The 12939-nt window shown below is 37.9% G+C and overlaps 1 long non-coding RNA gene across 1 annotated transcript in view; it reads right to left on the reverse strand.

Moving 5' to 3' along the window:
- Positions 1–256: 256 nt before the first annotated feature.
- Positions 257–12939, reverse strand: part of LOC112991437 (uncharacterized) — a 28648-nt gene continuing 15965 nt past the window's right edge. The window contains exon 2 of the long non-coding RNA XR_003261300.2: positions 257–2730. This is a non-coding gene — a long non-coding RNA (uncharacterized LOC112991437). The remainder of the gene's footprint in view (positions 2731–12939) is intronic.

Consider the following 12939-nt stretch of genomic DNA (forward strand, 5'->3'; position numbering starts at 1 on the left):
GCTGCAGAAAAAGAAGAAAAATGATGATGCCTTGAAAACTTATTCTTCTCTGATCTGAAAACAGCTACAGGGAGTAGGCTAAAACTTCTGAGTGATGGCATGTAAAAATACTCTCTGTCCAGTGTATAATCTGGATAGACCTACATAAATGTATATACCATCTCTGTTACTGCATGAAACACAGCTGGAATAAGACTGATGCCAGTGAGAAAGAAGGAGGAACAAGAGACTGAAGAAAGGGAGCAGGGCTACAAAATGAAGGCAATAAAAGACAGACAGACTCCGTATTTATTCTCATCCAAGAAGAAAGGGGCAATACAAATAATTTTCTCAAATGGTTTCCAGCAGTCTTTCCACCACAGATGAAGGTGCTTTGTTTGACTTTGCCCTGTGCATTGAGATCATTCACTTAGACCAACACACAAATATGGAAAGCAATTATTTTCATGAAACATGCTTTGAATAGTGAAATATTATTGACTATAACTCATATCCCATTATATACACATTGCAAAAGTGCAATTAATCATATGTAAACATTATAGTTGTCAACATTAAAAATCTATATAAACGCCTTTGCAAGTAATTAATGTATTCAAAGCATTCTCTCAGTTAAGAAATACAACACCTAAGGAATAGTATGGTCAGCTTATCTTCTCTCAAAGGCAAAACTGTGAAGATTTTAGTGGTGACACTGTCTCTCTAATAAATGTAGCCTGCCTGAACTAAACACATGAGAATATACATACAGCGTGAACTTTTAAATAAAAGCTGGCTTGTTTCCCACAAAAAGATAGGAAGTTTATCCCCTTTTTCTTGCTCCTTCTGGTACTTTTAATGAATGCCATTAAGTATAAAAAGATATTAATAATAAAAATGACTGTCTTAGATAGCAAATAATATCAATGCCTCTGACACCAAATCTTAGAAAAGAATCTAGCCCAAAAGAGGACCTTATTGGTAGTCATACTATACAACTGTAAGAAGAGAAATACAGCCCCTGGTTTTGTTTCTCAGTCCCAAAAGTAGAGATAAAATAGAAATTCCAGGGGGAACAAGAACAGGATAGCTCTGAGGGTAAGGAACTAGGCTGCCTTTACCTCTTCCTTTTTGCAGTGTTACAATGATCTGTTACTGCTATTATCCTAATGAGGTATCTATTGCCAGTATACGGTCCTTGACACAACACAGTTTGAAAAAAAGAAAAACCACTGCAGTTTACCAGAGGAAGATGCTGAGAGTAATGAAGTGAAAGAATAGTCCTTGCTACCCATGTATATATCCCTATACTTCATCTCCAGTATTTTGAGAACACTCAAGAACTTAGTGTTTGTATGTCCCTTGAAAAAAGGAATGTATATAAACATACTGGAAACATTTTCCCAGTTGAAAGATAGACACTATTAGATGGGTTGTGATTTAGGTTACAAAACAGATTGGAGATTTCCACATCAGGAAAAGACTGGAAAGATCAAGGCTACACTACTGTCTGTGATAGCAATGCAATCTAGCTAGTTTAGTTGCAGCAGTATAGATCTCACTTGGTGCTAACTGCTTCTTGGGTGGGTTTGGCAGCCCAAGCTGAACTCTGAGCTGCTACCACTGAGCTGCAAACAACAGCTGTGAGAATTAATTTAAAATTGGCTTGAACATCCTTCCATTATATTGCTGCAACTGCAGCGACTTCAGTGTACTGTTTAGGGAATAATAACAGGAAGCATGGTGTTATACATAAAATAATGATTAGTGTATGATAGATACATAGGTGCTCTTTATTTACTCTTGCACATAAAACAAGTAAAAGAGAAAACAAACTCACCTAACACAGACTTTTGTACACAAGGCATAATTAGCTGACAGAGTTCCTCTCCAACCACATTACTGTGGCCAAAAAATCAGTAGAATTCCAAAAAACAATAGACATTGGTATAAGCTACAATAAAAGCATAAATGAGAGAAATCATACATAAGCATTGACAAACAGTAATGCTAAGGGGTAACAGCAAAAACACTCTTTGAACTGTTAGGATTTAAGGAAAAGTTTACACTACAGATGTTATCTTTCATAATTGTTTCTTACACCATTTTCTAAATTGTTTGGCACTGGCTACTATCATTAACTGTCAGCATATTGGAATAGATGAGTTCCTGCTGTGGGATTTGATACAGGAAGCGCTAGTGAAACTGGGAATGGTCATCACAGTTGCTCAGCAGGCATTCCCCAGACATGAGGCAAGTCTATAGATGCTGCCTGTGAACACAGCTCTCCTTGTGTCCTGAGATGTTGAGTAGTGATACACTCAACAGCTCACTCTTTCACTATATTGTTTTTGTGGTCTTTAAAGGTCTGAATATGCCTTTCCATCTTTCTGGCAGTGCTTTTTCCTTATCGCTTTCATGAGTTGTTCCATTTTCATTATCCACTGGCATAGTAAATCTTCCTTGTTTTGACAGGCACTGTTCTGTTACAATTACCTGCTGTCACTGAGGTTCAAATGAAGGTACTGCCAGCTGGACAGAGCTGTAAAGCAACATGAGTGAATTCTCCACTGCTAAAGTTTTTCCAAATATAGGAAGCAGTTGTCCATCTCTGTGTATTTAGAAGAGTGTTCATATTGCAATGAGACGGTCAGCTTTGAGGTTGCGGGCAGACGGAGCCTTGATTCTTCCCAAACTTCAAATATTGACACTTTTATTGTGTTTAAAAACTCTTCATTTCCTCTGGAAAATCTGTAATGTAAAGAAGCTGATAATTGCATATATGAAATGTCAAAATGGCAGTATGAAGATGTATTTCATGTGATACTTAGCCATAAAACAACATAGAGATAATCTGTTTAAAATCTTTCAAGAACAATATTCCATCCATATCATTGTTACAAGGGGGAACAAAAAGTTCAAACGTATTACAGACAGTAGAATTTACAGAAAATCTATGGTCTTCTGATGTGCTGAGCATCTCCTGTCTCACCTAAATTGAATAAGAACCAAAGTGAATAGAAACCTTGTTGGGGCTTACCAGCACTACAGGTCAGCACCCACAAACATGAAGCAGAAAGGGAGAACATACAGGGACATGTCGGCGTGGGCTCATATATGTATGTCACCAGCCCCAGTACCAAGGGATGGACAAGGAACTTCCATGCACGCCTATACACCCTGCTGGAGGGAGGATCTGTGATTGAGGAGCAGGTCCACCAGACCTGGACTGCCAAAGAAAAGGCTCAGGGCATGTAGGACACCTACCAGCTCCCTAAAGATTTGTTCACTTGCTGAAAAAATAATCATATAGCACCATTTCAAGAAATCAACAACTACAGCCTAGAATTTCAAAGTTACTTTTCAAAAGATGCCTGGAACAAATTTGGATCCCTCATAACCCCAAAGTCTACTACTGTTAAACTAGACTTTGCAACCAAGCATACTGCTTCTGCAATGGATGAGTACAGACCAGAAGATCGAATCCACGCAACAGAGGCCATGTTCCTCTGATGTGGGATAGAAAACTTTAAGAAAAAATAATTTCAGATATAATATAGTAATGGAGGCCAATCAAAATTTAGTACACTTAGGATGGTTAGTACTTACTGTCAAAGGGATCTTAGCTATATAAATTACCTTTATTTGCTTTAATAAGACATAGAAACCTGTTCTGATGCTTTTTGTAACTGGTTTCTAGTGAGCTTGTAAAGCCTACAAATAATCATTAGTATCTGAAAAATGAAAATTAGCCTCTTACTAGACTGTTTCTTCTGAAAGGTTACCTGTTAATCATAATTACAGTATTATTTTTCTTTTGCAGAATATACAGTACAAACAGAAAAAATTTCTTCTCCAAAGAAATTTGGTTTTCATGGAACCCTAAAGCGATTCCCATAATTTTCTATTACAATCACCAAAAATTTTACTCTTGAAAATTATTGTTAGATCAATTGGTTTTGTCTTTCATCTGTATGTTCCTAACAGATGAGCTGATTTTGTACCCCCTCATAAACTTTCAAATTAAACTCCTATAGGCTCTCTTGCTTCATCGTTTGGTGTTTTGGGTTACCACTGCTGTTAGGTCGGTTAAGAAGAAAACCATTATTCAGATGAGCTAGAACTGTCTTGTCTTCAAACAGAACAGCAACTTACAAAACAAATTTGCATTACACTCAGTATTTAGCTTAAGCATTCAATACCACACAATACAAGCTCAAACACATTCAATTTAATTATATATGGAAGAAATTATTTCCTGAAAAGAAAAGTGAAATTTCCATAAGAAGTCTTGGGTATCCTGTCCTAATGAAAATGTTTTTGGTGGTTCTTTTATAGTCTGATTCATCACTGCCTGCCCCTTGCATCACTGCCAAGTGAATACAAGCAACTATTCTCAGGAGTAGCATTTAATTGCTACTTTATATGGTATAAATGATTGCTTAGGTAGGAATAATAGTGAACTGTTCCCTAGAATTTAAGCTAGACTACTCCTTTTTTTTAACATAAAGAAATGTATTGCAGCTTCTCCCTGGAATGCATGACCCAATAATAAGATGTAAGGATAAGGAGACAAATTCATCCGTAACTGCTAAAGGCAATTAGGGTACCTAAGGGTACTAATTGCCAGGATGCTTCTAGTGACGCTCTAGTGATGCTCAGGAGACAATAGATTCAGGGATAATAACTGCTGTGTCTTTAAAAGGTACAGCATAAACCCCAAGCCCGAAGCTATCAGCCAGTTTGGGGGAAAATATGGAGATATTGGTGTCCTTGCCTACAAAGCAAGAGAGTGCAGGGGGCAGACTAAATCTTGCTGTTTCCTCAACCCTGCATACTTGTTAACTGTGGTTAATAATTGGCCTAAAATATTTGGATCTATTTTCTAACTAATATTTTCGTGATGATAGTAATCTTTATAGAGCAGTCTACAATTTCAAACGATACACAAGGAGTAACTATTAACACTGCAGCAGATGTTGCTATTCCAGAGGGACTGATGTGCTTAGGGGAGGAAAACATTGTCAGATAGTTAGAAAAGAAGGTCCAATCCTTCAGTATCTTCATCTCTTTCTCAGAGATAAGAGACATGCACTGAAAAAGCCAGGTTGGGTCTGTTAATTCAGAAACAGGAGTAAACTAGATCTCCTGGCAGAAAGGATGAGAGATTAAGCTATGACAAGCAACCAGATGGCAAGTCACTGTATGTATGATGACTTTACCTGAGTAAAGCTTCCATTCATTTAAATAAAAATCCTTACAGAATTTTATTAGAACTTATTTCAGGCTAAACTTCTGACCCACGGATTACAGTTCCTATGCTCAGGTCCTCAGAATTTTTGGAGAGGAAATTTCCCCTTTCTGGCTGATTGATGGACCTCTCTGCGTCCTAGTAAAAATCACATCCAGACGAACTCAGGTTCACAAAGGTCTGAACAACACTAGGGTGCTGAAAGGAGGCTGACAGTGAAAGCAAAAAAAAAAAAAAAAAAAAAAAAAAAAAAAATCAGTCATTTGTTATACACTCCAGAAGTAAAAAAAAAAAAAAAAAAAAAAAAAAAAAACCTTTTTGTTATAATAGAAGTGCTCTCATTGAAATATTCCTCTTTTTGTTTCAAACACTTATTAGTTGGAATATAGGAAACTCTGCACAGGTTTTTTATAAATCAGATAGATAGTGCTGCATTTATGGGAACTAATGATGCAGTGCTGTTATTTTCCTAATAATAATAGTGAGTATTGTTTTAATTTTAAATAATTTTATATCTAAATATGAATTGTAACCTAAGAAATCTCTTGACTAGATTGCAATTTTATTTTTCAAAAGGAATTACCAGTTGTTTTAGAATCTGACTCAGCTGTTACTGAAGTATTTGCAGTATTTCAAGTACATGATTTTACATGGGATTTCATTTCATATGGACATGTATCATAGGGAACCAAAGCCCTGCACGCTTTTCTGTCTCTTTTGGCTGAACCATTAGGTGACAGATATGGTTCCCTGCAGCCCTGTCTGGGTGAAACTGTGTGATCAAACCACCATACCTAAGGAGTCTAGATTACCAGCCAAGTTAACAATGTTAGCCTAAAGTGAATTTGCCATCATCAGAGTTCCCTTTGCAATCTTGCCACAGTAGAGATGAGACAAGAGCAGCAATTCTGAAACACAGCATTGTTAATCCAATTCCCTGAAAGATGCAAGATACTTGGGAAAATGCACTCACAGAGTGACTAGCCCAGACATACGCCTCCTTGCCCTAGCTTAATCTCTCTACTGTTAGCTCCAGGAGACCAACCTTCTCCCCATCACTGAATTAACATACTGTTACACTCAGTGTACGTGCCTCCCTCACCATCTCTCTCTCTCAGTGTGGATATCAGCTTCCACTTACTGACAATCTAATTCTTATTCCTGGGGTCAGAATTTGTGAGGTTTAGCATTCACTTCGATCTTAAACACTAGCCTAGGGAAGAGTAAACATTCCTAGCCTGGATGAAGTCAGGCATGCGTTTTCTTCCTCACTAAACGCTTTGCTATTTTTTCTGTAGGGAGTAATATCTTTCCCATTGTTTCATCTCCTGTGTAATTTTTCTTTACTGCCCTCTTCTGATTTAATGCTTGCATATTAGGTAGGTTAACAGTGAAGAGATAACCTGCAGAGCTTTTGATACCATAGAGATATCATAAATATTACTTGCACCTCCCTCACTCTGTCCATTAGAGATATTCATCATTGTATCTTCAGTGACAGCATACACATACAACATCACCAAGGCTACTAGACAAGAAAATCCCCATGATTAATAGATAAAGCAGAAAAAAGAAAACAGTATAAACACAAACTTCCATACTTTCTACAAACTTCCACTACTGCCAGCTATAGATTTTGAGATGATGTCATAACACATTCATCACAATATTTGGATAAGCAAGGCTTGTAGCAATTTTCCTACCAAATAGCCCGAGAGCATATATATATGAATATCTTTTTGACAGTATTCTGGGCTGGAGGAAAAAACAAGATTTTTCTTATGCTCATCAAAAAGCAATTGGCTTTTCAAGCACAGCGTTTCACTGATGGGGTTTTATTTGGGGAACTTTGTCGGTTTCAGTATTTTGCCATTGCACATTGCTGCAAACAACTTGTTTATGCATATTTCAAGTTTCGCCTTTTTTCATTGTGAAATTAAATAGTCTGATACCAAATCTTAAATGATATGGTTTTATCTCTGTGTAAACAGGATTTCCCAATAAAGCAAACTGGAATGCAGTACAGAAGGAAATTATTTTAGTAATGGCAATTCTCAGTTGAATTGGTCTACTCCCTTTCTAGATTTAGTCACCAAATCTTTATAGACAAATGTAAGTCTTTACTACTTTTTGCTCTTGTAAGTACTGCATACACCTCTGGGAGCCTGAACTGGGGTGTCTTTATGAATCATCAGACTTCATGATTCACCATGAGACCCATTAACTGCATTTCAAATTCAAAAATCCTGCTGCTGATCACTCACAAACTATAGAAAACACACTTAATTTGCAGGATATATTTCCTAAGCTAGCATCTGACAAACCAATACATTTCACATAGAAATGACAGAGGCAGCCCACCTGGGGTCCCCTTGTCACAGATTTTACAGTCTTGTTTCAGATTAGAAGCACAATGTCCCAACAGTACTTTTGGCCTGAGGCTGCTTGAATAGGAGGAAGCTGGTGGTGTCCATCAGTTTGGATCACTAGGGCCAGGCTAACAGATTGCTGTCCCACAAGAAACTGTGGAACTGTAAGTTGAATCTCCACCTTTCAAATCTTTATCAAATCAGTTGGATCTCTGGGAGGAGAATCTCTGAAGTTTGTGCAGAAAGACTAATGGGAGATCCTCCTTCTGGCCTATGAGACTGTGGTTAAAAGTAGCTGCATTCCTTGCTGAAGCTAATTTAATCAGAGCAGGTAAACCTCACCTTCTAACGTCATAAAAAAGACTTTGTGACACCATCTTAGAAACTCACCTGTGGGAAGGAGAGGTGAAAGGCAAAGGGTACAGAGCAACAAACATACCATGGCCTTAGAGAGGTTGGAAAGTTGCTACTATATCCTCATGTCTGGTGGCTATCTAATCATCCTGGACTATGATCTTTTGTTCGTAGTATTTGTCTCAGGTACTGCCAGCTAGCTGATCTGAACCCTAAACAATAGTACAAGCTGAACTGTAGGTAGAAATGCAATTGCACACACCCTGCTGATGCCTTAAAAAAACTCATAAGCTGTAAGTTGGAGTGTTTCCAGGGCCCCAGGCAGTGTCCCATTGACAATATTTCTTCTGTTTAGAAACCACTCTCCTTTAATAGCCAAGATTGTATATATTACTCTTACAGCTTTCACTCTGTGACTTTTTAATGACTCAGCTGTTAAAATCTATGGACTTTATGACTACGCAAATAAATGGCATAGCTTTAAAAAAAAAAAGAATTCCAAAAGTCCTGCTATCAGCAGGTGGAAATGACTAAGGTAAAATGGATGATAATTTTTAGAAAGGATTTCTCAAATGGAAATTGGGAGGCTCTGGAAACCTGAACTGTCCTCCCAAAAGTTGGAGCCAAATATAACAAGGCAGACTCTCAAGGAGAGTCAGTTGCACATCAACTGCAAGGTAAGCTGCGCAGAGAAAAAAGTGATAAGAAGATGATAATAGAAGAAAGTAAGAAAAGAGCTATAGATCAGAATGAGACATGCTGCGTAATATGGCGATATTGTATGGAAAAGGTCTTAAAGTTCAAAGGTGTGCCTTTGATCAGGACTAATATGGACAGGGAGCTATAAACTCTGAGATTAAGAGAAAAGCATTCTCATTTATAGGTGCAAGTAAAGAATAAAGTTATACAATTTTGGACCAAAGAAAGGGCAAAGAAAGCTTGGAAGTGCTATAAAACTGAAAATAAATTCTGAAAGGCTGTAAGTATTGGTTTTAAAACAAAGGACTAAGAAAAGATGGGTATTAATGTAAGACTTGTTTACATAATGGAAGACTGAGCCCTCAAATTAGAATCCCTTCATATTAAAGGAGCTAGGCTGTGAACATCCTATAATAAGGAATCTCATTAACTTACTTCCAGTCAGCTTGAGGTCTCTAGAGCAAGAGCTATAACACAAAATAGAAGATGAAGATGTTTCTAGCTAAGTTATAATGCCTGAGGATGAGTGAAATGACAATTATGCCTCCACGGATACTGTGGAAATAGGTAACTGGGCCTTTAGCAGGTGTAAAGCACACTTATCCAATATAGCCTCATAATATAGACTAGCAAATGGCTGAGCAGAAACATGCTCATGCCTTCTCCTCTGCCTAACATCTTACTTTCTTCACCCAGGTGGAGTTTGAGCAAACTCCACTGCCTTTGGAGATGGAGCATGATCAGCCCCGGCATTAGACCAAAGGAGTCACTGGTGAGCTGCCATTGTTCAGCTGCTGGCTAGGCCCAAGAACTCTTATCTGCAAAGCCATAATGCTGCTACATCCTCAGCAAAAGTGACGACCCTGCTCCCTTGCACTGCCTAGCAGATACAGAAAATAGAAACTAGCAGTTATTTTTCAGGGGAAAAGAAAGTCCTGGATATAAACATGAACTGAAAAGTTACAGTAAGCTACTTAAACGCAAGCTCTTTAAATGCTAGTTGATCTATGTTTTAAGCATAAAAATCAGTACTGTTCTTCATTATGAGAAAAACCTGAAGCCTTTAGCATACAAGGTCCCACTGGCTTAGCTCTCCATGGGTCCATGTGTGACCCTGTTTTGCCAAGACCTAACCCTTTCACAGGCGCAATGTTCTTTTTAATAATAATAGGAGCAATCTTACCTTTAATATGGTAGTTAAATAATATGGTGAGGTGTTGGGGGGATGGTTTCTATAACAGCCAGACTAGGAAACCAGTGGTCATCTACACCTAGTTACACCAAGCTAGAGGCAGCCATGAGTGGATGGGGGCTCAGACCTTGCATACTAATGCAGCCACTTCTGCATCACGGTATGACCTGAGGGACTGCTGCACTGAATGTTACTAACAGGACTCCAGTCACCACAGAAGTCTCCTTAGTTTCTGGCCACTTGTTATGTGTTTTACATGCCCAGCACCCACTACACGTGAATCTCTTTCTGATGGGAGTATATACTAAAAAAAAAATATTCAAATTAAAACATGCAACTTTCTCTCTCATGCACTGTATTACATAACTTTTGCATCCACTCCAATTACATCAAAAAGTGAAAGTTGTCTTCCAGGTGATTTAAATCCTTATATCACATTGCACTGAGCCCATCAAAATATAAAATCAGTTGACAAGACACAGCACATGAGCCTTCTTCGTCTGCGGACATTCGCGCTATTAGGGAAATGGAGAAGACAAAATCAGCAGTACAAAAGTACTAGAATATGAGCTTGGACAGATCTTGAGCAGTTTTTTTTTTTTTTTTCTCTAGGATGGAAAAGCTAGTCATTAAAGCAGATGTGAACAAAACAAATTGAAGATTGAGACAGGAGTCTGTGCTTCTGTGGAATAATCTGTCAATTTGTAAATAATTGTTTATTTTTAAATAGAAATATTTCTGATCTCTAGCTTGTTCAGATAGCTACAGCCAGGCTTGGGGTGCAACAGCAAAACCATTTTGTTCTGACCATGGTTCTGATGTTTACACGACAAATGAAGATTTCTGCTAATTAATAAACTGGCCATAGGTCTTCCCTCTCTTTTTTGAAGTACTTTACTGGGGCAGATTTATCCTGCAGTAAACGATGGGCAGGGTTACACAGGTCACGTGCTCTTCAGCGCTGAGAAAGGAACTCCTCCCCACCCATAGATCGCTCTCTTCTGCTGATTAGCCTGAGTATAACTATAAAAGTGCTCATTATATAGTGAAACACCTGAATCTAAGGATAAACATATTTCCTAAAGGTAATTATTATGTTCAGTCTTACGTGCCCCTGTAAAAAATAAATATCCTGATTAAACAAAATGAAGCATCTGATAATCCAAAATATGAAAGCGACAAAATCTGTTGTTTTTTTCCTCTGTTGTTCATATGTTCATGATCTGGATTCCTCTAACTAGCACCTTTGACTTCCGAATGTGTGGACTAGATGGTACCGTCTAATCTAATATCACGTCAGCAGCTGTTGACAGTCCCAGATGCTTCCAAAGAGGAAGAAACAATCCATCTTTGTGCAAAGATGAAATAGCCAGCCCAGTTCCTTAATGTTTGTTACTAAGTCCCTGAATGATGATGACTTTTTCTATCTTTCTTCTTCAACCCTATACGTGCCTGAGCATATTCTAATAGAAGATACATATATCTTACTACTTCCTCCTGGTTCTACTCCCGGCCTCAGAGTTACAGTGTACTACTGCATCCCATTGCTACCCATTACCCACTGTTGTCTTTACTTAGATGCTATCAGTTATATTCAGTTATTGACTGAATGTCTCTTTACTCTTGTATTATAAGCACAAATACAAGCACACGAAACGCCTTCCCTATACTATTTTTTCTATTTTTTCATTTTTTTTAATGTGCACTTCTATGGCTACCCATTCATTTCTTTTCTAGATAGTCCTAATTTCAAGTTTATGTGGAATTTTTTCCATGCCATTCTTCCCAGTTTCTAAATCCTTACTTTTTTTCCTGTTCATTCTGTTTTATGAGATAATCAGAACCAAAATATTCCAAACAAACATACCACAGATTTATTTAGCATATAAATCCATACCATTTTGCATGCCACTCCTAGCTTTGCACTGAAGTTTTCACTCAAAATTTTTTACTGTTCACCATTAACTTTGAGGACTGACATCTGTATGAGCAGTTCAAGCAGTTCTTCCAAAATGTGGTACCCACTCTAATTTTCCTCTACTATTATATTGCTCAGTGATCTAGCTTAGTTATCTCAGTGGAGCTTTTCAGTCTTCTCTTGTTTTAATTATCCCAAACAATTCTGTCATATTGCAAATGTTGTCACTTCACTGCTCATTCCTTTACAGACTGTGAGTTATATTAATCACTGAGTACTGGTACTCAGCCTCAGGCCACCCCCCTATTGATCTTTGCCCAGTTAAAACCAACCACTTCTTATGACATTTCTTTATCTGTCTCACTGTTTTTCTAATCTATGACAAAACTTTCTCTTCCTCCACAACAATTAGCTTTCTTCACAGGTTTCTACAAATAATTTTTTTCAGAAGCCAAATAATTTTGATCTATCTGTGTGGAAAAATCTTATGTTTTCTTTGATGGAAAAATGTTTGTCCCTACCATATTATGTCCACGTAGGTGTCTCATACATATTCATAATTGTTTAATCCAATTTACCCAGCAGTGAAACAAAGCTCACAAGGGCGGTAATCACAAGATTGTCCAGAGCACTTACAATCTGTTCAGCTAATACCTTTGCAGTGTCTCATTTTGCATTTGCACTGTATTTCCCTGGAAGAGAAGACAGCCTAGTGATGCAAGCAGGCGACTCAGAGTCAACACTGGATTCTTGCTCTGGCTCTGTCAGTTACTGGCAGTTTAACCTTCAGTAAGTTTTCTAATCTTTCTGCATCTCCCTCCTTTCTCAAATGCAGATGATACTTAATGATGTCACAGGAATAGATCTGATGCGTCTCTGTGTTTGTCTCAGTGCAGATTTCTGGGGGGTTGTTAGATATCTCAAGCAGAATACTAGAAGTCTGAGTATATAAGCTCACAGCAAGTCAGCTAACCTGAATACCCTGACAGCTTTCCAGGTATTTCTATACTGCACTGGACAGAAAACACTCCTCAGGTAGTGACCATAGGCTCGTTCTGCAGGGCTAGAAAGCAGGGCTTCAAACTGTCTGTGTACGGGTGCAGACACATCTGGAAAAGCTACATATGAATTTTTATGAAGCTTGATTATTAATGTTTTGTAAAATGCTTTGAGATCC

The sequence above is a fragment of the Dromaius novaehollandiae genome, chromosome 1, assembly GCF_036370855.1.
Source record: "Dromaius novaehollandiae isolate bDroNov1 chromosome 1, bDroNov1.hap1, whole genome shotgun sequence".
In the NCBI taxonomy this organism is placed as follows: Eukaryota; Metazoa; Chordata; class Aves; order Casuariiformes; family Dromaiidae; genus Dromaius; species Dromaius novaehollandiae.